The 27,938-nt window shown below is 36.4% G+C and overlaps 1 pseudogene; it reads right to left on the minus strand.

Annotated features, from left to right (window-relative positions):
- Positions 1–749: 749 nt before the first annotated feature.
- LOC127198204 (eukaryotic translation initiation factor 3 subunit I-like) lies at positions 750–27,938 on the minus strand (annotated as a pseudogene).

A 27,938-nucleotide genomic window follows, 5' to 3' on the forward strand; every position in this document is an offset into this window, starting at 1 on the left:
TCTGTAGGTTTCTCTGTCTCTGACTTCAAGCTGTACTACAGAAAAATAGTAATAAAAACTGCACAGTACTGGCATAGAAATAGGTTGATTGATCAATGGAATCAAGTCAAAGATGAAGAAATAACTCCATACATGTATGGATAAGTGATTTTTGACAAAAAAGCCAAAACCACACCATGGTAAAAATAAAGCATCTTCAACAAATGGTGCGGGTCTAACTGTATGTCTACATGCTGAAAAATGAAGATAGATCCATATTTATCACTCTGCACAAAACTCAAGTCCAAGTGGATCAAAGACCTCCACATAAATTAAGAGTCACTTAATCTATTAGAAAAGAAAGAGGTAACCAGGCTTGAACTCATTGGCACAGGAGACAGCTTCCTGAACAGAACATCAGCAGTTCAGGCTCTAAGATCAACAATTAATAAATGGGTCATCAAGAAACTGAAATTTTTCTGTAAGTCAAAGGACACTGTCAACAGAAGAAAATGTTACTCTACAAAATGGGAAAGATTTTCGGCAACCCTACATCTGAAAAAGAGCTAATATCTAGAATCTATAAAGAACTTAAGAAATTAAACACAGAAAAACCAAATAATCCAATTACAGAATAGAGAACAGAGCTAAATAGAAATTTCTCTACAGTGGAAACTCAAATGGCTGAGAAGCACATGAAGAAATGCCCAAGGTTGTTAAATATCAGGAAAATGCAATTCAATGTGACCTTCAGATTCATCTTACACCAGTTAGAAGGGCTAGAATAAAAAACACAAGCATTAGCACATGCTGGCCAGGATGTGGAGAAAGGGGAACACTTCTCCATTGCTGGTAGGAGTGTAAACTTGTACGATCACTTTGGAAATTAATCTGGCTCTTTCCTCCAAAATTCAGAAATAGATCTATGTCAAGAAACTCCTATAGCCCTCTGGACATATACCCAAAAGATGTGGCATCATACTGCAAGGAAGTTTGCTAGCTATATTCATACTAGCTTCATTCATAACAGCCAGAAATTGGGAACAACCAAAGAATGGATTTTTTAAAAGGGGTACATTTACATGATGAAAAACTGCTTAGATATTAAAAACAAGGAAGCCATGAAATATCCAGGCAAATGGATGGAACTAGAAAAGGTCATCCTGCATCCTGATCAAGGTAGCCCAGACCCAGAAAGCCACACATGGTTTATGCTCACTTATAAGTGGATATTAGTGATATATTACAGGATAATAACAGTACGGTTTTCAGAACCTAAGAGAAGCCCTCTTTCAATATTAGTTACATGGGGGAAAAAGAAAGCAGGGGTAGTGGAAGTAGAGAGGGAGCTGGATAGGGGTGGGTATAGGAAGGGAAGTAGAGGGGAGGATGAGGCAGGAGGGGAGATTAGAGGGCTTAGAGAGAAAAGGAAAATCATAAGCAAGGTCATCAATGAAACAAACTAGAGGGCCTCCCTGAATCTCATTCAGATGGGCAACTAGAATAGACAGTGGAAATGGAAGTAGAGAATGAACTGGGTAGGAGAGGGTGTGGGAAGGGAAATGAGGAGTGGGATCAGATGTAGGGAGAATGGGGTCAGGAGGTGAAAGGGCTTGGAAAGAAATAGGCAACTGAGGGTGGGAATATCACTGAAGCAAACTGGAGACCTTCTATAGAGAGTATATGGGGATGTCTCTAACTGGGCCTTCTGTAAGTGGGGACAGTGGGACTAAGGAGGCCAGGCAGGATCTTTAGTGGTGAGAAGGGAACACCAATCCACCTACAAAACATTTGACCCCAAATTTACCCTGACCACAAGATGTGCAGAGATAGAGATTGAGCTAATGTCCAAATCATGGCCTAACCTGAGACCCACCCCATGGGAGAAAGCCAACCCTTCACTATTAATGATGCTCTGCTATGTTTATAGATATGATACTAAATTAACCATTCTCTAAGAGGCCTCACCTAGTAGCTAGTTAGAATCAGATGCTGAGACTCAAAGCCAAGCCTTAGGCAGAGCTCCTGGAGTCTTGTGGAAGAGTGAGGTTTGGAAGATAGAAGAACCTGGAGGGGATAAGAACACTGCAAGGTGACCAACAGAGTCAACTAATGTAGACCCATAGGGTCTGACAGAGATGGAAGTGTCAATCAAAGAACATGCATGAACTGGACCTAGGACCCCTACCCATAGGGGTAGAGGGATTTGATCTTTATGTTGAGCAGGTATTGTCTATGACATGGACTCTGATGCATTATTTTGATCACTTTGTCCTAAAGAGGCTGCCTTGCCTGGCTTCAGTAGACCAGGATGAGCTCAGTCCTGATATGCCTTGATGTGTTCAGGTGGGTTGTTGGTGGTGGGATCTCCTTTTCTGAGGACAAGGGGAGGGGACAAGGAAAGAGGAGGGGAAGTAGGGACCAGGAAGAAAGGAAGGAGGGGGGCTAAAATAGGAATGTAAACTGTGACCATGGCTGAGTTGACAGGATGCTCTGTTTGGAAAGTCTTCTGATGCTCAAGACTTGTGGAGTAGAAGAGCTTAGCTGTGTTGTCCTTGGATGTGGTGACAAACATGGTCATGTCTCTAGACATCTGGATGCCATTGATCTGCTGAGATCCTTAACACTCACCAATACCTCTATGGACCTGGTATTTTACTGGTTGAGCTCTCCACTCTCATGGTTTGTGATAATGTACTCCCATTGAAGTTCCCAGATGGCACTGGAGACCGTGGAATCATTTCAAGGGATCTTCATATAGGGCTCATTGCTGTCAATCTGGCTCAGATCCTGCAGGTCAAAGAAGCCCACAAAACACCATCTGCTTTTCTATGGAGAACATCAGGATGTTTCCTCCATAGTCAAAGCTACAAGTCCACATGGCTGAGTTGGTCTTGGGTAGATCCAGCTGTTTCTCTATTTTACAGTCCTAGAGATGACAGGTTTTGTCAGCTGAGGCATTAAGGACATGCTTGGTGTCTCAGTCATCATCCACACACCACATAGACCCAGGATGGCAAATGTAGGTGCCTAGCCTCTTTATAGTTACAGAGTACCACACATTGATGATAGGGTCTTTGAAGAGGAGATCTCTGTGATTGTGCTTGATCTGTGCGATCTGCTCATGGCTTCATCCTGGCGCTGATGTGAGGAGAGCTCCAATGTGAGTAGGACCAGAAGAGGACTAATACCATACTTTTGGCAATGGATAGATCATCCAAAAAGAAAAGTTTTTAAACCAGAAAACTTATATGACTTACTAAGAACGAATAAAAAAACCTCACAGTGACATGAAGAAAGTAATAAAGATAAGACCAGAATTAATTAAAATAGAGATGATGAGAAATCTACAGTGAAAAAGTCAAAATTATAATTGATTTTAGGAAGATTTCAAACTTTAATTATATTGATCAAGTTTAAAAAGGGGTCTTTGTCAGCATATCAGAGAGATTATTTAATTAACAATTATACACCATTATAATAGATAACTTAGTGGAATTGGTAAATTAATAGAAACATATGATTTATCAAGACTTAATCATAAAGCAGCATAGACAATATGGATAAGCTGATATAAGTAAGGCAGTTAAATTAGTTATGAAAAATCAAAGAAAAGCCCAAGGCCAGAAAGCTTCATGGGAGTATTCACCAAAATTTTAAAGAAATTGTATCAACTCTTCTTAATGTTTCCAAAGAACAATAAAGATAAAGGAACACTTTAAACACATTTTGCAAAGGTAGAGTTATCCTAGTTTTAAAAGCCAAAAAGACAGCACAAGGGCAAACAAACAAACAAACCCCAATAATTGCTTATGAAAAAGGAACATAAAATAAAATCACCAGCAAAGAACACATTAACCATTTTACAAGATAAAGTGGACACTCTCCCTAGGACCCAAATCAGGTGAGCATCCAATACCCTCTTTTCTGATGCCGAGGTGAAGATACTTCTGTAGAAGGCCATCACCATAAGCCTTAAGACAATGTTGCGGGCAAAGAAAAGGATCTACTTTGTGATTAGAAAACATGAACTTCTAAATTCCTCATTGGAAGACTTCCATTTTGTTAATCCAGTATCAGGAGTAAAGGCACAGTGGTATGCCAGAACCATCAAATTAAGGATGGCAGTGGATAGATTTCCTGTGGGAAATTTTTTGAGGCATCGAAGAACACTGAAGCCAAGTCTGAACTCGATGGCAAATTTGAGGCCAACCTAATGATCTCTAGGTAGAAGAATATCTAGAAAACATTGCTTTCTGAATGCCATCATGATAAGGAATGCTAGGTGAGGAAAAGAAGTTCCCAACAGAATGGTACCACTGAAGTAACTGAGCCACAGATAAACCTGCCAGTCAAAGAAGAATGGAATATAAAAATCACCAAGTAGAAGAGATCAGTAATTTGAAGTTTTCCAGTGCTTTCTGCCTCACAGACACAGTTAAGATGTGGTATTCCAAGTTTCTTTGTGTGAAATGCCTGCAGGAAGAAATTCCCTTCCAAAGCCCCCCCCTGGAAGAAGTTCCATACCATGTCTGTGGAGTAATCAAATCAAATTTGTTGTTAAAAACATCTGAACCATTTCACTTTATACCTGAAGTAGAAAGCGACAAACTTTTCTCCAATGAAACTCTGGGGAAGATCAAGGTCTTAAGCAGGCTTTGAAATTGTGGTTCACTTTATTAAAGGCCTTGTGGAGTATTTCCTTGTAGAAGAATTATCTGAAAGAGTGGGTTGCAAAGACACCTTTGGCATTCTAAGGCTGGACAATACATTGGGAAACAAGGGTGAAACAAAGTCATCCTGAAGAACCTTGAGATGCTCCCAGTTACGTCTAATGCTTCTTTCACAGAAGGCAAATTCATTACTCAACTGAAATAGTAACTCATCAGGTGTGGAGGACATGAACATCATTCTCTGTTTTCCTTCATATTCTGATAATTGGAATACAACCACCAATTTAGTGAATGTTAAAATCTGTGTAATCCTTGGCATGGCTTCACATTAAAACAGAGTGAGTGAAGCCTTGCCAAGGATTACATAGACAATATTAACATTCCATACATTGGGGCTTGTGTTCCTAATTATCAGAATATGAAGAATAACAGAGAATGGAAATGCAAATCAAAACAACTCTGAGATTCCTTTTTGTCTAACATCAAAAACTCAGATGACACCACATGTGGTGAGATTGTAAAGAAAGAGGAACACTTATCCAACGCTGTTGGAAGTGCAAACTTGGGCAACCCCTTTGGAAATTTGGCACTCTGTCAGAAAACTGGGAATAACTTTACCTCAATATCCATCTACATTACCTCTTGGCATATACCTAAAAGATGCTCCACCATTTAACAAGAACATTTGCTCTCCCATGTTCATAGCAGCTTTATTGATAATAGCCAGGTTCTGGAAACAGCTTTAATGTCCATCAACTAAAGAATGGATACAAAAATTGTGGTATATTTACACAACGGAATAGTACTAAGCTATTGAAAACAAGGATATCATGAAATTTGCAGGCAAATGACTGGAACTATGAAAGATCATCCTGAGTGAGGTAACCCAGACCCAGAAAGACAAACATGGTATATACTCACTTATACTTGGATATTAACCCAACATAGATGCCCTCTGAAAGACTCCACCTAGTAGAAGAGCAAAACAGTTGCTAAGACTCACAGCCAAACTCTGGGAATAGGACTGAGAGTAATATGAAAGAATGAGGGGATAGAAGGACCCAGGGGAGACAAGAGCTCCACAAGGAGACCATTGTAGCCAACAAATCTCGACCCAGATGAGCTGCACAAACTAATGCACCAGCAAAGGACAATGTGTGCAGAGAACCAGGATTCCTGTTGAGATGTAGATGATGGGCAGCTCATTCTCCACCTGGATCTTCTAGTAAGCAGAGCAATGTATACCTCTCACATGGACTCTGATGCCCAGGATTTGATCACTTCCCCTTGGTGGGGTGGCCTTTTGGGGCTACAGAGGAGGAAGAGAATGAAGGCAATCCTAAGGAGAATTGATAGCCTGGGGTCAGGTGGTAGAGGAGGAGGCCCTCTCCTGTTAGAGGACTAGGGGAGGGGATAGGGAGAAGAGGAAGGGAGGGTAGGAACAGTAGGTTACAAGCAAGGGGGCAAAAATCTCAATATAATGTGAATAAATTATAAAAAATTAAAAAACAAAAATGAAGGGTGACTTAATTTTAGAAGCATCAATAATCCACTGCCTCTACAAGGATACAGTAGTATAGAGTATACTAAAAATGTTGATGTCACTTTACATTTTTGTATTGATCTCTGTAAGTGTTGCAATACAATGGGTTTTCACATAACTTCTCATCCAATGCTAATGCAATAAACTGCAGTATTGAACATCTATGAATGGAGTTTTAAACTCAGGGGAATAACAGGCACTTGAGCATACCTGCAGTAATATAGATTCAGCTTTAAGCAATTGTGTTGAGGCTAGGCAATTTTCAAAATAGTTTTACTAGCTTAGCACATTTTATTTTATAAATGAGGCAACTGTCTTTTTCTTTAATATAAACTGAAAGTTTTTCTATTTTATTTTTTAAATATATTTTATTGATTTATTCATATTACATCTCAATTGTTATCCCATGCCTTGTCTCCTCCTATTCCTCCCTCCCTCCCATTTTACCCTTATTTCCTTCCCCTAGGACTATGACTGAGGGGGACCTCTTCCCCCTGTTTATGCTCATAGGGTATCAAGTCTCTTCTTGGTAGCCTGCTATCCTTCCTCTGAGTGCCACCAGGCCTCCCCATCAAGGGCATGTAGTCAAATATGGGGCACCAGAGTTCGTGTGAAAGTCAGACCCCACTCTCCACCCAACTGTGAAGAATGTTCTATCCATTGGGTAGATCTAGGTATATAGGAGATTTCTCATTTGATTGAGTTACACACTGAGCCAGGAGATAGGCTTGATATACATATAGTAAAATTAATTATAATAATATTAAATAAATGAAAAAATACAAGGCAGTGTACTATTATAATATTTAACACAAATATTCATTTTTCATAAGTAACATATGATTTACAAAGATGGTGATTATTAAATCTTTGGGAGAAGAACAAGAAATTGTTGATCTATATGTTCACAGAATATTTTGATTTTATAATAATTTACTTTGCAGTGTTTAATGAGTCATTTGACTATAATCCAACTTGCCCATTTAAACATTTTTGCCTGTTATTCACTAGAGTGTTACACAGTAATAAGTTATAACACAGTAGCTCTGAGGTCACACAATTATCATTTCCAAAAGTGAAAGCAAAGTTTTAATCAAGAAGATAACAATTATTTAGGAAGAGTAGCAAACAAAAGGCTGAACCCATTTAGGAATGTATAATGACTTATTACATTAAAAAGTACTTGGGGTTCCATCTGTTTAAATGCTTAAGAATGCAGTTGTTCTGGAATTTTCCTCCTTTGTTATTAGTTTTTTCAAGTAGTCAAAGGCATGGGCTAGTTTCATTTGTCCTCTAAAACAATATCCCTCAATTGAGGATGATTTTTCTTTTAGGTGACATTTGCTTATAGACTTTGGTACATATCACTCAAGGGAACAAAATTGTCTCCAAAAGAAAAATGGTTGCTCTAGAGAGATATTCTGTCAGGAATAGATCACCATTAATATTTCCAGTAATGTCTACAGCTGGCAAGGAAAACTGTTATTGACATCATCAAGAATTGAATACAAATAACTACAGTTGAAGTCATAAACTAAATGTTCATATCATTTGTCATTGAAAAAAATAGAACAAAGATTTTTCATGCTAAATTATAAAGGAGGAAAAGCAGTAGAAAATATTTCCAATAAGCTATGATACTTTCAACATGTAAAGTGCTCTAAAGAAAAGTTCAGAAAGCTTTAGACGATATTAACTTTTTTTTTTATAACTTCTCCCCAGCATCCGTGTGAGTACATGAACACTGTGCCTTGGCATTAATAAAAGTGACAAGTAGAAAGAGAAAATAGAATTGGAATGCCCAGTTCTATAGCATGAAGAATATTTCTTCACTAAAGACATAAAAGCTAAAATTGGTTTTCAACAACTATAGATGGTGTTTTTCTCCAGTTCATGAAGCACTGATATTTCGCAATCTACTCTATGACTAAAAGATCACGATTGGTCTCCATCAGGGAAGGGTAACTATTTGTCTGAGGCTATTTAGCTTGCTATGTCTTAAATATAAGTATGATGAACGGATTCGTTGAGGACCCTTTACTTCTCTCAGCCTTTGACTTAAGAACATAGTGAATTGATCCAGTGGATGGCCTCACTCCCATGAGTACTCATTGGGCTTACTGTGTTTTATTAAAATGAATAAGACATTAGTTGGGAAATGGGTCTTGGAGGAGTGAAGGGGAGAAGAAGGTGGTGAATATCATCAAAATACACATATTGTATTATGGACTGGAGAGGTGACTCAGTTATTATAGGCTAGGCTCATAACCAAAATATGCTGTGTGCGTATATGAAATTTTCAAAAAATTAATAAAAATATATTACCATATTATGTTTTACTACGTATAAAGCTAAATCTGACTCACTTGAACTGAGTTCATTTAATTATACATTTTCATTTTTGAGACTATAACTATTATAGTTCTCTGTTCCTATTTCCCTCCTCAAAGCCTCCTATATAGTTTTCCTTGCTTTTTTTTTCAAACGTGTGGCCCATATTTTATTAATTGTTACTACACAAATATATGTACATACATGCATATCCTTAAATATAGCCTGCCCAGTATATGTAATAATATGAATGTTTAGGTCTGACCATTTGGTATTAGGTGACCATGTTATGCCATAATTAAAACGATGTCTCCCACTCTCAACATCCCTTAGTTGCCTGAGGTATTTTGCATAGAGTTCAGGTCTTGTGGAATTTTCTTCAGCCTCTTTGGTATAACTATTGGTGTTTTCCTTGTTCAGTTCATGACTAGGTAACACAATCCCACAGTAAACTCCTAGATGTCGCCTGGTTTTTGTGTTCTTAATTTTGCCCTTAAACAACTGACACATACAAAATCTATTTTTATGAATGTTGTTTGTAAATTAATTGATATTTAATGTAAAAATACTGCTTGCCTGTAGACTTTTTTTAATAATATAGAAAAACAATATCTATAATCTAGTCAAGTTTTTACTAGTAGAATTCAGCTTATCTTACAAAATATGAACAACATACTTATTGTTCAGTTCTTTATACTTCTTGAAAAATACTCTCCTGTCACAAGTATAGGCATGTAATAATCAAATAACCAAAATCTAATAATATAGTATAATGTAACAATTATGATTTTGTTACCCAAGAACACAAACTTTTTAAATAACACCTCAAATTTGCTTATTGAAAAAATTGCAAAATATAAACAATGTGCTTCTTCTTAAAGTAGTTTATGAAGAAACACACAATCTTCAATGCTATCTTGAATGTCATCTCTTTCTTTGTCATCCTCTCTAAAGTCCTTCTCATGTGACACTCAATTCTAGGTGCTATGAATCTTCCAAGAAATTCATAAATGTCTCAAGATGCTAGGCACTGTTTATATCTTGAACTTGGATTTGTCCTGAGCCATCATCTATTCTTATATTTACGATTGTGAGCCTAGCCTTTAATGGCTGAGTCATCTCTCCAGCCCTATCATCTCTTCTTAAAGACGTTTTCCTGAGTGAGTATCTGTGTAAACTAATAAAACTTTCTCTACTTGGATACTAATTAAGACTTTTGTTATAATCAAGATTATAGATATAACTCAAAGACTAATTGGTATTGTACAGCAGAGTAGTAAATATTGTATTGCATAAGCTGACCAGGCTCTCATTTTCTTTTTTTGCTATATCATCCCAAATCAGTTGTCTGTAAAAACACAGAGGTCTTAGTTTAGCTTTAATGTACTAATTTGCATATTCAATGGTAGTCTTCTTGCCAGTGCATATTAGAAGTAGCCAGAGGTGATACTATTTAAGGGATGTGGAGAATGTAATGAATAGGAAAGACAATGATCAGGAAGGAGGGATACAGCCTCAGTGTGCTTTTGCTCAGAGATGCTGCTGTAAGAGAGGTGACTATGGCAACAGAGCGACAGAGAGGAGGAAACACACAGTCTCTAAATAAGTGAGATTTGTTTTTTTTTTTTTTTTATGAAAAAACATTTGTTTTCAGAGTTAAAGGGTTCCAGTTCAGTGCTGCATTTGTTTATCTAGGAAGAAAGCAAAGGCTTAGGCCTGATGACAATAAAAAAATACTCAGAAATCAGACAACAAAATGTGTTCAGTGGGATAGCCTTTTATATTTGTCTCTTGGGCCTTTTATGCAGTCTGTTTTAAATGACAAAAAAATCTGAGGAAATCAGGCAGCTAAAGCATAATCCACTCCATGAAAAGCAATGTCGATGAAAGAACAGGTGTCGGTATCAGTATTGGCTGGCTTGCTGGCACGATTTGAAGCAATTTTGCACAGATGTTTCAGGGATAGCAGATACAGTCCTTATTAATTACTTAGTCAACAAAACTGCCTCACTGCTTAGCCTTCTCTCTAAGGACCCTGGAGGGGCAGATGAAAAGTGAGATACACTTTTTTGCTGAGATGAAAATGCAGTTTGATCAGCATTTAGTTTGTTAAGGTCAATATATTGTAACAGCTGAGTTCTCACTACCAATGCATTAGTTTCCACAGACTTAGAAGTAAGTGACATGCACACACACACACACACACACACACACACACACACACACACACACACTCCTTTAAGAATGTTTCAAAGACAATGCAGCACAATAACAAAATTAAACTAACAATTTCATGTTTAAATTGTATTGGGACACCTGCCATTACTTGTTTTAGTACTGATGAGAAGATAGTTGATAGTTAAGATGGTAAGGATGAAAATGTCTCAATTTGATTCACCTTGTTGAGATGATTATTTGGATAATGGAAATCCTAGAGCTGAATTGTGTTATCACAGGCACATAGGTGTTAAAATGAATAGTTGTTAAGTAAAAAGGTACCAGGAGGGCAGCTATTAAACATTTGCTATCTAGTAGTTTATTAATGAACTTACCTTGGCTTTATTTGTTAGAGTGCTCTGCCATCAAGTTACTTTTTGTTCTCTCTGCACTGTGTGGGAAATAATAACTATACAGATTTTTAGGTTTCTGTAATGTTGTAGCACAACCCATTTACTTTTCTTTGCCAAATTATTAGCCTCTTACTTGACCTATTTTGTTTAATCAGTGGTTTCTGTGACGATGTTGAGAAATTAGTTCCATACAATTTTGATTTATTTGGAAATTTCTAAGAGTTGGTGTCTGATGTTTCTTCCATAGCCTTCAATTTCTTTAGGAAAAACTTGTGCTTTCTCCTAAATTGAAAGAACTATGACCTCTGAGTACAGGCCAGATTTTCATTTTGAATTTGGTTCTGTTTACTAACATGAATACATAATAATGTGATATGATATTTGTACAAATTTTTTATTCTAAATAACTTAAATGATTTTTAAAGCCCCTACTCCATGATGAAATTAAATATTATTTTCATGCCATATGGAGAAGGACACAAAGTGATACGATCATTTGCTTCCATGTCCATCCAGATCTGAGAGAATCTTTTTTTTTTCCTATAACTCTTATTACTTTCTCTACTAAGAAAGAGGACAGTTTCAAAAACATAGAAGTGATCAGCAAAAAATGGCAGAATGTGATGAACTAGGCAGGATGGTTTTAGACATTTGTTCTGGATGACTCTATAAGGCTCCATGGTGAAACCTGGGACACTCCTACCTTAAGGTGATACCATATCTACAATTACTATGAGGTGAATATATCATTATATTCTGACATCTATGTTCTTGAAAGTCAAACTATGCTTCAGTTTCTTTGAAAATTCTTTTCACAAAGTGGTGATTGATTTCCTTCAGGGAAAAGAGCTTGGTGACAGAATCTTTCTACTTCATACTTTTAAAAACTTTTCAAATTGTACTCTCATTGAATGTGATATACCTTTACCCAACTCATGAGATAATATTCTTAAAAGATTCTTAAATTTTGTTATAGATATTATAGTTTGATGTAAAATCAAGGTCCACTGGAATCACAGAAGTATCTCAAAATCTGCTTGGCTGGTTTTCCAAGTTCAATAATCTTTTAGCTTCTACTTTTTTCCAAAAAAAAAAAAAAAAAAAAAAAAAAGAATTTTTGAAAACATTTCTATAAGGAAAAATAGATAACAGTTAATTTTAATGTATGAACTCCACATGATCTTCTAGAAGATATAAAGAAGGTAATATGTCCAAGTTTAATATAAATGAAAAGCAATGACTTCATAGAAAAAATACAGCCAAGTGCTGTAAAGATGCTGGATATAAATTACTTTTTAATTTTATTGAAGTGCATATGTAAAGCAAGATAGTTATTAACAGGGTTTTTAGGGGGGTATGCTGAAACCATCTATAAAGTTCTATTTGCAACCATGGACCCTGTTCTTTATCCCGTTGTTTCCCCTTGCATTCAGCTTTTCTTAAAAACCTAGGGGAGGAAGCTTTCACATTCTCATGTGGTACTACTGGCAAAGACATTATGACTGCTTAACATAGGATAGTGTTAATATTTAGACATGTGGTAAATAAAAAGGGTCACATGGTGAGAAGAGGACAGAGGAAAGGAAGGACCCCGAGGGAAAAGAAAAGACTGCATAAACACGTAGGGCCACATGAGTAGTGCCCAAGAAGGAAACCAAGGCACGAGAAAAGGGATCTTATATCATTCTCTATACCCTGAATATGTTCTCCTCAAACCAAGTTACACTAGCCAACGACAGAGCCTCCTGTTGCTGTGGGGCCATTTCTCTGTTTTGTTAACATTCTTGATTTTTGAAAATTAACAGCTGCTATGGGAAGTACATATTTATTTCTCCCATATAACTGGTGACAGAGAAGATTTGTATTTATGTGCATTGATTTCTAAGCTCAAATTGGATTTTCAATGTTTGTTTAATTTAAATTTCTGTTTCTAATCAGAATCTCTCTTGATATTTATTGCCCAAAGCTCTGCCCCCATTAAGAAAAAGCATAAAGCAGAGAACTATCTTCTTGATATGGTTTAACTTTGCCTTATTTTACTTGGCAGATTCCTTATAAACATGTTTCCTGCTGTGTTTATTGCCTGAGGATCCATCTGCCAAGGTGTATACAGATTCTTATTGCTTGTTGACAGAGCCTGGTGTGTCAGCACAAAATTAATAACTGCTTTGTTTTCATTACAAATACAATTGACCTCATGAAACCATTTAATATTTTTCAGTTTATCTTAACAGTCCCCATAACATTAACATTTAGTGTGTTTTTCCTTTTAATTACAAACAAATGGAAGAACTATATATACTTATTTGTATGGAAACCACATATTATGGCAAGACGATATTGAGGCTCTGTATTATTTGTGTGTCTTCTAATCATCACCTTGAAAATGCCTTCAGTTAATTATTGTGCTTTGGTCATATGTGTATATATATATATATATATATATATATATATATATATATATATATATATATATATATATGTATAGAATTCACAAGGGGACACAGTACTGGAATCAGAAAGTGAGAAAAAATTTAAGCTATGGCAAGTCAAAATCTCCTCTCAAATTTTTCTTCAGAACTATGGACAGCTACATTGCGACCAAAGCAGTTATTCAGAGTTTAAATTACATAGTGAACAAACACTGCGAATGAAAGCCTGTTTTGAAAGATATGTTTATGTTTTGCATATTTTCAGTAATAATATCAGTAGATATTGTTAGCAGACAAACTTAATTCTGTCTTTCCATTGTGGCTCCTTTGATATACTGGCTTTAACATAATTTCCTACATATGTAATTATAGAAGAAATTGGCAAGGCCAAATAAACAAAGGATTGAAATTATCTTCTCCTAATCTTTAAGGAATGTGGTTGTATTTCTGTTGTTAATATGGCTTAGTTGAGGCAAAAATAACGTTTTTTCTGTGAATAAGATTTCAAAAATTGGCATTGGAGAGATGGCTAAACAATACAGCATTTGTGTATGTTCTCAGATCCAACTTCAGGTGGCAAAAAAACCTTCTGAACTACATTTTAAAGAAACTTGATAGGATATTCTGGTCTCAGAGGGCACTAGCATGCACATTGGCACATATAAACTCATTCAAGTATGTACATATTGAATAAACAAAGCTTTCAAACAGGTGAAGGAAATAAATAAATAGTTCAACATCTGATGATCGAAATAAAAACAATAAAGAAAGCACAAACAGGTATTCCTGGATGGAGAACTTAGGGAAGAAAACAAGAACTACAGAGGTAAGCATCACCTACAGAATACAAGAGATGGAAGAAAAAAATCCCAGGAGTGGAGGACATAATAGAAGAAATTTATATATCTGTCAAAGAAAATGTTAAATATAAAAATTGCTGCCACACAACAACAACAAAAAAAAAAAAGGACACAATGAAAAGATGAAACCTAAGATAGTAGGAATAGGAGGAAGAGAAGATTCATTGCTCCCAGTCACAGAAAACATTTCCAACAAAATCATAGAAGAATATTTCTCCAATGTTAAGAAAGAAATGTGTACAGAACACCAAATAGATTAGACCAGAAAAGAAAATCATCCTGCCATATAAAAACCAAACATTAAGTGTATAGAGCAAAGAAAAAAATATTAAAAGCTTGAAGGGAAAAAGCTAAGTAACATATAATGGCAAATCCAGCAGAATCACACCTGACTTCTTAGCAGACACCATAAAAAACAGAAGTGCCCGGACAGGTATCTTACAAATCCTAAGAAATCACAGATGTCAGTCTAAACTACTATGCCCAGGAAAACTTTCATTCACCATAGATGGCGTAAACAAGATATTCCACAATGCAACCAAATTTAAACAATATCTATGCTCAAACCCAGCACTACAGAAGATACTAGAAGAAAAACTTCCCCCTGATGAGGTTAACTACATCCAAATAATTACAGGATATAAATAATGTCCCTACATCAAACCAAAGCAGACAAGCAGAGGAACATACTTCTACAACTAACAACAAAATAAATGGTTCTAATAGTCACTGGTCATTAATATCTCTCAGCATCAATGGACACAATTCTTTAATGACTAAGAAAATGGATGAGTAAATAAACCCTCATCATTCTTCTGCATACACCAAACAAACCTCAGCTACAAAGATTGGTATTTCTTGAGAGCAAAGGGCAGGAAAAATGTTTACCAAACAAATGGACACAAGAAGGAACTGGAGTAGACATTCTATATCTAATAAAATAAATTTTCAACTAAAATTATTCAAAAGAGATGAGGAAGGACAGTTCATATTCACCAAAGAAAAACTCCACTAAGATGACATCCCAGTTCTGAATGTTTATGTCTCAAATAAGTACACTTACATTTGTAAACCAAACCAAACAAAACCAAACCAAAACCTTACTAAAGCTTAAATCACAGAGCAAACACCATATGTTAGTAGTGAGAGACTTCAACACCTCACTCTCACCAATGGACAGGTCATTGAGACAGAAACCAAATGGAAATACAATGAAACTAAAAGAAGTCATGAATCACTGGACCTAACAGACATCTACAGAACCTCAATATAATAAAGGCAATATATACCAAGCCTATGGCCAACATCAAATTAAATGGAGAGAAACTTAAATAAATTCCACTGAAATCAGGGACAAGACAAAGATGTCCACTCTCTCTGTAGCTCTTCAATATAGTACTTGAAGTCCTAGCTAGAACAATAAGATAACTAAGGGATATCAAGGGGATACAAATTGGAAAGGAAGAAGTTATTATTCATGTATGATATGATAGTATGCATAAATGACCACAAAAATCCAACCACGGAGCTCCTACATCTGATAAACACCTTCAGCAAGATGGCTGGATGCAAAATCAATTAAAAAACAGTAGCTCTCTGTATACAAAAGAGAAACAGGTTGAAAAACAAATTAGGGAAATAGCACCCTTCACAATAGCCACAAAACCCCTAAGGTATCATGGTATAACTGTGCCCAAGCAAGTGAAAGTCTTGTATGAAAAAAGTTCAAATCTCTGAAGAATGAAACTGTCAAGGATATCAGACATCTTCCATTAGAAGATGGAAAAATCTCCCATGTCCATGAATGGGTAGGATTAACATTGTAAAATGGCCATCTTATATTAAGTGATCTACAAAGTCAATGTAATTCAAATCAATATGCCAACACAATTCTTTACAGATGTGGAAAGAACAATTATCAACTTCATATGGAAAGACAAAACAAAAGCAAACAAGAAAACCAAATAGCCAAGATGATCCTGTACAATAAAAAAAAAATCTTCTCAAGGTATCTCCAGCCCTGATCTCAAGTTAGACTATAGAGAAACATAATAAAAATTGCATGGTCCTGTCATAGAACTGTAATTGGATAGGAGAAGCAGAAAAAAGCCATGCACCTACCTACACTTGATCATTGACAAAGAAGCCAAAACCATACAATAGAAAAAAGACAGTATCTTCATGAATGGTGATGGTCTAACTGGATGTCTGCATGTACGAAAGTGCAATTAGATCCATATTCATAATCCAGCACAAAACTAAAGTCCAAGTGGATTAAATACCTCAACATAAATCCCAAGACATGAAATCTGTTAGAATAAACAATGGGGAAGATCCTTGAAGTCATTGGCATAGGACACAACAACAGTGCAGGTTCTAAGATCAACAATTAATAAATGAGATCTCATGAAACTGAAAAGCTCCTGTAAAGAAAAGGACACTGTCAACAGAACAAAATGACAGCCCACAGACTGGGCTTTACCAACTCTACATCCTACTGAGGGCTAATATCCAAAATATATAAATAACTCAAGAAAATCCCCTTCAGGAACAGTCATAGGGGAGGGGAATAATGGGAAAATGGTGGGGGGGAGGAATGGGAGGATACAAGGGATGGGATAAACATTGAGATGTAACAAGAATAAATTAAAAAAAAAGAATAAACTACAGTGGGAAATGAGTATTTTACTATAGAAATAAAGCTATAAGAAATAGAAAAAAATACCAACAAAATAAGTAATCCAATTTAAAAATGGGATACAGAGCTAAACGGAATTCTCAACAGAGGAATATTGAATGGCTGAAAAATACCTAAAGAAATGTTCAACATCCTTAGTCATCAGGGAAATGAAAATAAAAAGCCTCTGAGAACAAGCTATAGTCTTTTGTGTTTGGATGAAAAGTTCTGGAGATATCTGTTAGGTCCATTTGATTCAAAACTTCAAACATTGTCATTATTTTTGTTTAGCTTCTGGTTCCTTGCCTACCCTTTGTTGAAAGTGGGTGGTGTAGAAGTTTCCCACAGTAATAGTGGGTGACACTTTTTTTACGAATGTAGGTACCCTTGTGTTTGGGACATAGCTATGTGGAATTGTGACGTCTTCTCTGTCGAATTTTCCTTTGATGAGTATAAAGTGTCCTTCCTTATCTCTTTTAATTAATTTTGGTTGAAATTCTATTTTATTAGATATTAAAATGGCTACTCCAGTTTTCTTTCTGTGTCCTTTTGCTTAGAGGACCTTTTTCCAGCCTTTTACCCTGGGTAACGTTTATCTTTGCAGCTGGGATGTGATTCTTAAATGCAGGAGAATGTTGGGTCTTGTTATGCATCCATTCTGTTACTCTGTGTCTTTTTCTTAGAGAGTTGAGACCATTGATGTTGAGAGAGATTAATGTCCAGTGACTGTTAGGTCACTATTAGGACCTTTGATATTGATGTTGGCTATGGTAGTGTGTTTGTCTGGTTTTCGGTTTGCTAAAGTGAAGTTATATATTTCCTGCATTATCCTGGTTATGGAGTTTTTCTTGGTTATGTTCTGTAATGCTGGATTTATGGATAGGCACTGTTTGCATTTGTTTTGTCATAGAATAGCTTGTTTTCTCCACCTATGTTTATCAAAAATTTTGTTGGGTATATGGACTGACATCTGTGATCTCTTAAGGTTTGCAAGACATCTTCCCATGCCCTTCTGGCTTTTGTGGTCTCCGCTGAAAAGTCCAGTGTGATTCTGATAGGTTTGGCATTATATGATACCTGGCCTTTTTCCCTTGCTGCTTTTAATATTTTTTTTTTCATTCTGTACATTTAGTGTTTTTGTTTTTATATGGCAGGACAATTTTCTCTTCTGGTCTTACCTATTTGGTGTTATGTAGGCTTTTTGTGTGTTTATATGCATCTCCTTCTTTAAATTTGGGTTTTTTTTCCTATGATTATGTTGAAATATTTTCTGAGTCTTAGATGTAGGTGTCTTCTCTTTCCTCAATTCCTATTATCCTTAGGCTTTATCTTTTCATAGTGTCGTTGATTTCTTGCATGTTTTGTGTCAGGAATTTTTAACATTTAAGATTTTATTTGATAGTTGCATCTTCCACTGTATCTTCTATACCTGAGATTCTTTTCTCTATTTCTTGTATTTTGTTGTTGATGTTTACCTCTACCTTTCCTGTTTTCTTCTTTAAGTTCTCTCTTTCCAGGCTTTCCATAGTTGTGCTTTTATCATTGTTTCCATTTACATCTTTAGTTATTAAGCTGTTTTTATTGATTTCCTTCACCCAATTGTTTTCATTTTCCTGAAGTCCTTCCAATTATTTCATTTCTTCTCTATAGGCCTCTGTCATGGCCTATCTAAGGTCCACAGTCTGTTTGGCTCTATCTTCCTGTATTTGTTTATGGATTTTATTCATTTCCTCCATTATCATCTTCACTATGAAGAATGTGATATCATTTCCTTGTGCTTCAGTTGTGTTTGAGTTTCCAGGGCTGATTGCCTTGGGGTTGTTCTGGAGATGCCATAATATTTTGACTTTTCTTGTTTGTGTTTTTATGTTGGCCTTTAAACATCTTCTTGTCTCTAGTGTTGGGTAGCAGTTTCTGATGTCCTTCACTGGTGGTTGAAAGCAGCATATAAGTGAGTGAGGAGAGCTTGAAACTTCTCATTTGTGGAGATAAGGAAACCCTTCAGTGGATTAGGCAAGTGACCTGGGTTCAATTCCAGAACTTTGTGCATTAGCCAGATGGCCTGAGGTCAGATCCAATTATTCTCTACATTGTGGGGTCTCTTCTGGGCTCTAACACTGTCGCCTTGTGGCCCACAGTTCCCTCTGAAACACAGGGCACAGGTGCTGTTCACTGCCTGAAGTGTGGTTAGCTAGGCTTTGGAGCTTGTACCTATGCTTGCTTGAACCCAGGAACTCTCTGTAGATTGGCTGGGAGATCAGAGGTCATATCTACCCATGTTCTATGCCCTGAGGTCTCCACTATGCTAGCAGACACAGATGTTGGTATTGTTCAGACCACAGTTCAGTCCAAGATACAGAGTTCAAGATATAGAGTACAGATGCAGCAGATAGGCAGGTATGTGTCCAGACTGGGGACTACCTACCGGCCTGTGGGGAACCAGGGACTCCTCTGAGGCCAGACCCACCTGTGCTCCACACATTGTGGACCCTTCTTACCCAGGGAACTCTAGTTTTTGTGCTTTGTAGCTCCCATCCAGTTCCTTTGTTCAGTTCTGCCAATTAGACACAGTGTGTTGTTGACAGTGCCATCTTGGATTCCCCTATGGTTTTCTTAAAGTCAACTAGGCATATCAAACCATAAATTCATGAACATTAAATTATTTTAAATATGACACAACAAGCATATTTTAGTCAGTTATTTTATTTTATTGCTTTGCATAATTCACAAATCACTCAACATCTCAAAAAATATAATCCTTATAACTATAAAAATTCCAATTTTATCTTCAGCCTTCTAGCCCAGTATATACAATTGGAATTTTGTAGTTATAAGGACTATATTTTGTGAGATCAGCAGATGTTGAGTGAGTTTTAGGTGACTGTTCAGGCAACATATTGACTCTGTCATTTTTCATTTTGAAAGCTGCTAACCTGCACCTCTGGTTTACTCAGGTAATTAATTTTTATTCCGATGAGATTGAAGACCAGATAGTTTAGTTTTACAATTAAGCTTAGTTGTTCAGGAGTTCAGATTGTTTTTTAGGCATAGAAAAATGTTTTAAGTTGATAGAGATGAGATATGATATTGATTCACATTTATAATTTTAGACTCACCAAGATAGAAAGATGTTTTCTTCAAGGTTGCCAAATTCAAATAGCCAAAACATTATGAAAGTAACATAATTCCTGATTGTTTCATGGTTCTTCTTGGTGTATGTAGTTTATTTTATGTATGTGTAATAAGATAAATATATATGTAAAAAAGAAAAATAATAATAATAAAAGAAAAAAGAAAGCATATTCAGTAAGCTATGTGGAGCAAACCAGCAAACAGTATCCCTCCATGACCTCCTTGGGTTTCTTCAATGTACTGTGACTCTAGATATGTAAGTCAAATAAAGGTTTTCCTTCCACTCTAAAAAATATATATTCCAATTTTATATCTCAAATAGGCTAATTATCAGATATCTGGTGAAGAACTACTCTGGGTGTTTCTCTGAGGATGATGTTTTAATGTAATTGGTGAGAAAAAGCAAATTGCCTCCATGGATATTGGTAGACAACCAAATAAAGAAAGATTCAGTAGAACAAAATGAATGAGTCAGAGAACTTTCTAGTGGCTGGCATTTCTAAGGGACTTGCACCACTTACTTTCTTGAGTTTCAAGATTGCCTTTTCATATGGTAAGGACAAAAGTTTAGTCCAAGTTTCCTAACTCAGTATACATTAATTACTTAAAAACGTTAGAAATTATTATTGTATCAAGACATTTAAATTACTTTTATCTGTTTGGTTCAGTCAATACAGAAAAACAGAATACCAAACTAAATGCACTTTAGGATCAAGTATACCCATTAAGTACTAAAGGCATTATACAATTATATGAGGATATTTCAATGAAAGATAATATACTTTGATAATACAAACACAATCTTGCTTCACTGATATTATCCCTGGAAAAATATTTTTAGTATTTTTTCAGTAACAATTTGGTTAATTGTCTAAATTCTGCTTTCAGAAATACACCTTCAGTTTAATTCACATTTTGTTTCTGACACTCTTTGTGTTCAGACAATAGACCCCAGAGTTCTCTGAATACTCATAATGAGCAATGAAGAAGAAACTTCAGTTTCATGAAAAAAATATTTTATTAAGTAGCACTCAAAATAATGAAATTATTAACAAGTGTTCATTTATTTTAGAATATGTGGTATAATTAACTTCTTACATAGACAATATAATGATTCTAGCTCATCATACATTTTTCTCTGTTTTATATCTAATTATTCAATTACTCTAAGTTTTTTACTAAGTATTCTATGTAAAAATTCAAGGTTGTGGGGGTTCATGCTTGTTTTATAGCTCTTGGGAAGTAGAGACAAGGGGATCTCTGGTGACTGTTGGTAAGCCAGTTCAATATGGTACATCCTGGCTAGTGAGAGACTCTCTCAATAGACAAGGTGAGGAGCTGCTGAGGAAAAATCCCAGCAAAGTTCTTCCCGGGCATCCAGACACATGTATCCTGACACACATGAGGGCCATAGCTCAGTGTTTCATCTAGACTGACTAGCCAGCATCCCCTGGAATCCTCCTGTCTTTACCTGCCCAGTATTAGGGGCAGATAACACTGACATACTTGTTTGCATGGGTGCTAGGGATGTGAGCACACTTTAAAGACAGAAATATTTTCAGACCCAGAAATAATAGTTAAGGGAGATAAATTTCAGTCTCTGATGTTAACCAAGGGAAGCTTCGGATTCTTTTATGCAAGTTTTGAATTTTGATGCATTTTAAGACTTAGTTTAAATTTTTTAACTCAGAACAAATGTCTCACCTACATTATCATTCTTTCTGCCCGCACTGCCATGAGGACTGACAACTCTGACTTTCTATGACAACTGCTAGTACCTGATAATTCCATTCTCTTTTGACAAGGATCTTATTTAAACAGTTCATGATTAGAAGATGAATTGAAGCAACCATCAGTGTCTTACTGCAAAAAAATCAGATTCAGTGTGTTAGCCCTAAGTATAATGGACAGTGAAAATAGAAACATTTAAAATAAAGTGTTGACCGCTTAAGTTACATTTCTGACAAAATCAACTAAAGGGATATATTTGGTAGTAATAAGAGAGAAATTATGAAAGTTTGTGTAAATTCTTGCTTCCAGGATCCTGCTAACCAAAGTGTGTCTGAATGAGAAAATCAGTCACATGAATGCGTTAACTCTATGGTTCAGAGCTGAAGTTAAAAAGACCATATACTATCTTGCTTATGTTTTGTGATTAGTTCCTTATTTAGGCTGAGGACCCTAAACTACAAAGCTTCCATACTATAGTGTAAACACTTCCTTTAAATTGTGTGCAATATGGTAAAAATGTCCTCTGTGTTGATTTTACAAATACCACTGTCAGTTTTCTGAAGACTTTGTTGTGCTGTTATTTTGTCCTTGCTAACTGCAGCCATTAAAATCACTACATAAATGTGGTACTGAGTTTACTTCTAGGCTCCATTGATAATACAAACTTGGTATTACTATTGTAGAATGGCAATGCATTTTGAGAAAAAAAAATCAGGTACAAAGATATTTATTTCAATGAGAAATAAAACAAAAATTGTAGTCAGCATGGAGACTTAGGACATTGTAAGACAATTTAGGAATAATGACAAAAGAAGAACACACATACAAAGAGAGAGAGAGAGAGAGGAGGGGGGTATTAAATATGGAGTAGTAAATGACAATTGTAAAGAATAAATGCATGCCGGTTATTTATGAATACCAGACGGTGCTTCAACAATTATATTGTACCATAAGTTTCTAAGTTAATAAGTAAACTGATTTGGAGTGGTTCCACAAAAAATAAGCAATCAATGCTTGCAAAGGCAGATATCTATACCAAGAAATCAATAAGTGCATCTCAAAGGAAGTGATACTACTTAGACTGACAGTGTTCTATACTAGAACCAGAATGTAACAACAACAACAACAAAAACAAACAAACAAACAAACAAACAACAGTACCAAGCGTGGGAAACTTCCTTTTGACTAAACTGGTCAGAGCAGTTCAAATGACTCCACCAGCAGTACAAACTATTAAAATTTCCCTTGGTTGCTTTTCAGGGGTTAAGGCCAGGCCCCAATTGCTAAAGGCACCACAAGCTTAGGACAGAAAACCTACATGCTTTTTGCTAAGTATAACTTGAATGTGTCTTTTCTGTGGTCTAGCTTCCATAGTGCCAGGAAATACTATACAAGCTGCCAAGGTAGGGGAGAATGATAATAAAATCTTCCACATCTGCATCAATGATCAGCTTGACAAAATATTTACAACTGTGAAATAAATGGCACTCACATGTTGGCGGTAAACAACAATTGTCTAATTAGACTTAACACCTGCTTAACAAAAGGGAAATCGTGACTGTTAGTGGAAACCCAGGTAGCTTCCTGGGGTTGGTGAGACCATGGACCTCAGAATATAATCTATTTGCATCACTTTGCTAGAACAGCATAATTTCTTACTATATTCTAAATCTTATCTTTATACTCACTGATAACTGTAGCTACTAGTCTTCGGCAAAGAAGCCACACGTTACAGCAAAAGGATGTCACTACAAACACACACACACACACACACACACACACACACACACACACACACGGACACAATATAGAGATCAATAGATCATGAGGAGTCCAGCCTCAACTGATAAATCTACATCACAGCCTCTGCACCTATAGCTCAATGAATAACAGGAAAGGATGTGCTTGTAAGAATCTGAACACCAGAAAGTCAGCTGTAAAACAGTCTGTCCTAGAAATGGACATATCAAAACAATAACAGTATTGATGGACACACTAAATTTGAGTGGGTGCGATGTCACAAGATTCTACCCACCCCTAGACAAAAGGTACAGGTGACTAGTAACAACTGAGAGAAGAAATAGCCTCTCCCAGGATGAGGTCATAAATGATGAAGTAAGGAATGTGGTTAATCATGGGGTACTATGAAAGCCATCTAAGCCTTTTTAGGTTTATTCTCTAAAAGAGTGTACAAGGAGTTTGAACAGGTAATTCTTTTATTTCAGACATATTTTCTTTTAAATAGAACACTCAAAGAAAACAATTTGGAGAGAGATATCATTTCCCCTAGAGTTAAAATATAATAGATGTTCATACAGTAATTGATTTGACCTCCACTTCAAACTAATGTGTGCTACATGTAATGAGATGATTATTGATAGTTTTCAAAGACAACCTTCACTACTTGTAAAATTTATTTCTCATTTTTCATGCCTCTAAATTCCAAAAATATACTCAGCAGAAACAATTTTAACTATTTCTTAGTCTTTCTCTTTTTAAAGTGGTTTTATTTGAATGACATTTAAGAAAATAATTCAAATAGAATTGTATGGTATAATAATACACTCAGGGAGAAAATGTCATATATAAATGAGCTTCTAAGGGGGATTACCTGCCCCTGTATATGCTCATAGGGTATCAAGTCTCTTCTTGGCAACCTGCTGTCCTTCCTCTGAGTGCCACCAGGTCTCTCACTCTAGGGGACATGGTGAAATGTGAGGCACCAGAGTACATGAGAAAGTCATATCCCACTCTCCACTCAACTGTGGAGAATGTTCTAACCATTGGCTAGATCTGGGTAGGGGCTTAAAGTTTACCGCTTGTGTTGTCCTTGGCTGGTGCCTTAGTTTGAGAGGGACCCCTGGGTCCAAATCTGCCTATCATAATGTTCTACTTGTAGGTTTCTAGGATCCTCTGGATCCTTCTACTTTGCTATTCTCCCATGCTTCTCTCATCTAGAGTACCAATAGGATGTCCTCCCCTCTGTCCCAGTTTCATGGTAAGTGAAGGCTTTCGTGGGACATGCCTCTTCTACTAGTATGCAGATATAAGTGAATATATACCATTTGAGTCTTTCTGCTTCTGGGTTAACTCACTCATTATGATCATTTCTAGCTCAATCCATTTATCCACAAATTTTGGGGGGGGGAATAATGGGAAAATGGGAGGGAGGTAAGAATGGGATGATACAAGGGATGGGATAACCATTGAGATGTAACAAGAATAAATTAATAAAAAATTTTAAAAAAAGTATTTCTGTGCTTAGCTTGTTTCATTTAAGATAAAGTGCTTGCTGTTGTGTAGGACAAGATCTCATTGAAATTTTACTGATGGATAGTATTATATCCTACAAGCATAAAATATGTAAAATAATTATGTAACAATATGTCTATATATAATTGTATTAGCTGGAATATATTATTATTCAAAACATGTGTTATTCGTTGTCAGGAATTATTTTAGTAACTAAATGCTTTGTTATTGTGACTAGTGATGCACAAAACATGAAACATTCAGGATCTTCTTTTAATACTGATTTATTTTAATTGTGTGTGTGTGTGTGTGTGTGTGTGTGTTTGTGTGTGTGTGTGTGTGAAATTTCTGGATCATTTGGTTGCTCTATGTTAAGTTGTTAAGGAAATTCCACATTATAACTGCTTTACCAGTTTACATTCCTACCAATAATATGTGTCCCCTTTTGCCAAAAATATGCACATTTTTGGTTGTATTCCAATTCTTTCCAACCAAGAAAACAGGAGTGGATCATAGGAGAGGGTCTCAGTCAATACAAACAAAGGAGAACCAGCCATCTGCTTCATTCTTATTCTTCCTTTATCAGTTGCGTACTCATCAGAAATAATGAAATCTTTAATTTGTTAGAGAAACTTGTATTTCAAATAAAGAAATAAAAATATCACAAACAGATTAAAACAGAGGAATAAGATTGAAATAAAAATGTTTCCCATCAAAGAAAAATTCTGCATATGTCAGCTTTGCTAGTGAATTCTAACAGAGATTTATATTACTTTTATTGTTTAATTTTTTATTTAATTAATTTATTTAGATTACAACTCAATTATTATTCCATCACTTGTATCCTCCCATTGCTCCTTCCATTCCGCTTTCACCCTATTGCCCTCCCCTAGGTCTAAGACTGACTGAGACCTCCTTCCTGAATATATGGTCAATGCTATTAAGTCTCATCTTTGTAGCTTGCTTATTCTTTCTTTGAGTGTTATCAGGCCTCCACACCAAGGGGAGGTGGTCGAATATGGGGCACCAGAGTTTATGTCAGAGTCAGTCCCTGCTCTTCACATAACTGTGAAGAATGTCCTGTTCATTGGGTAGATCAGAGTGGAGGTTTGATGTTTACTACTTGTATTGTCCTTGTTCACTGCAATAGTTTGAGCAGACCCCCCCTCCGGGCCCCGATTCACCTCTTATGATGTTCTTCTTGTAGGTTTCTCGGACCATCTGGGTCCTTCTATTTCCCCATCTCCTATATTTTCCTTACCTAGAGTCCCAGTAGGATGTCCTCACATCTTCCCAATCTCCTGGTAAGTGAAGACTTTCATGGGACATGCCTTTTGGGCTAATGCCCAATTATAAGTGAGTATATACCATGTGAGACTTTCTGCTTCTGGGTTAACTCACTCAGTATGATCATTTTTAGTTCCATCCATTTGTCCACAAATTTTGAAATTTTCTTGTTTTTTTTAATATAGTTTATTAATTTATTCATATTATATCTAAATTGTTATCCCGTCCCTTGTATCCTCCCATTCCTCCCTCCCTCCCATTTTCTCCTTACTCTCCTCCCCTATGACTGTGACTGAGGGGGACCTCTTCCCCTGTATATGCTCATAGGGTATCAAGTCTCTTCCTGGTAGCCTGCTATCCTTCTTCTGAGTGCCACCAGGCCTCCCCATCCAGGAGTCCTGCTCAAACTATGGCACCAGCCAAGGACAATGCATGTAGTAAACTTCGAACCCCTACTCAGATCTACCAAACGGACAGAACATTCTTCACAGTTGAGTGGAGAGTGGGGTCTGACTTTTACATGAACTCTGATTTCCTTGTTTTTAATAGCTGAATAGTATTCCATAGTATAAATGTACCATAGTTTCCTTATCTATTCTTCAACTGAAGGACATTTAGTCTGTTTTTAGGTTCTGACTATTATGAATAAGGCTGCTATGAACATAGTTGAGCATATGTCCTTGTTGTGTGGTTGAACATTTTCTGGGTATAGTCCAAGGAGTGGAATAGCTGGGTGTTGAGGAAGCCCTATTCCCAGTTTTCTGAAAAGTGCCAGATAGATTTCCAAGGTGGTTATAGAAGTTTGCATTCTCACCAGCAATGAAGGAGTGTTCCTCTTTCTCCACATCCTTGCCAGCATGTGTTATTATGAATTATGTCAAAGGTTAAAGGAGAGAAAACTTTTTCAAATTTGGTGTGGTATCCATCATTAAATAGATGACAAAACTAGATGAGATTCATAGCAACAACAACAACAGCCAAATGGTAGGCTGACATATGGGATGAAATAGCTAGGAAAAGCCTCAATAATTTTCAATAAACCAAATCTAGCAGCACACATGTACTGAGAGGACCACATGCAGTAGGGGAAAAAGAGGTGCACTGATATAGAGACAAGCCAGCCAGGCCAGTGACCACCCATGCCATGCTGGGGACAGACAAGGATGATGCTTGCTATACATGTTACCAAACAAGGTCATGCAGATGCCCAGGTCTGTGCTCTAGCCTGGAGCCATGTTGAGTTCCATAGTCTGCGCTGCCAGCTGAGGCCGTACTGATCTGAGTCACCTGAGGACATAGTGATGTATAGTCTTATGCTGCCTTTTAAGACCATGTCTGGGTTCACGGTCCTACTGTCACCATTGTCTGTGTTGAAGGCCATGTGGTTGTCCAGTCTGATGCAGCCTGAAGCTACATCAATGTCTGTAGGCCCTGCTGCCACCAGGGATCTTATTGATGTGGTGGCCACCAT

The sequence above is a fragment of the Acomys russatus genome, chromosome 2, assembly GCF_903995435.1.
Source record: "Acomys russatus chromosome 2, mAcoRus1.1, whole genome shotgun sequence".
Lineage (NCBI taxonomy): Eukaryota > Metazoa > Chordata > Mammalia > Rodentia > Muridae > Acomys > Acomys russatus.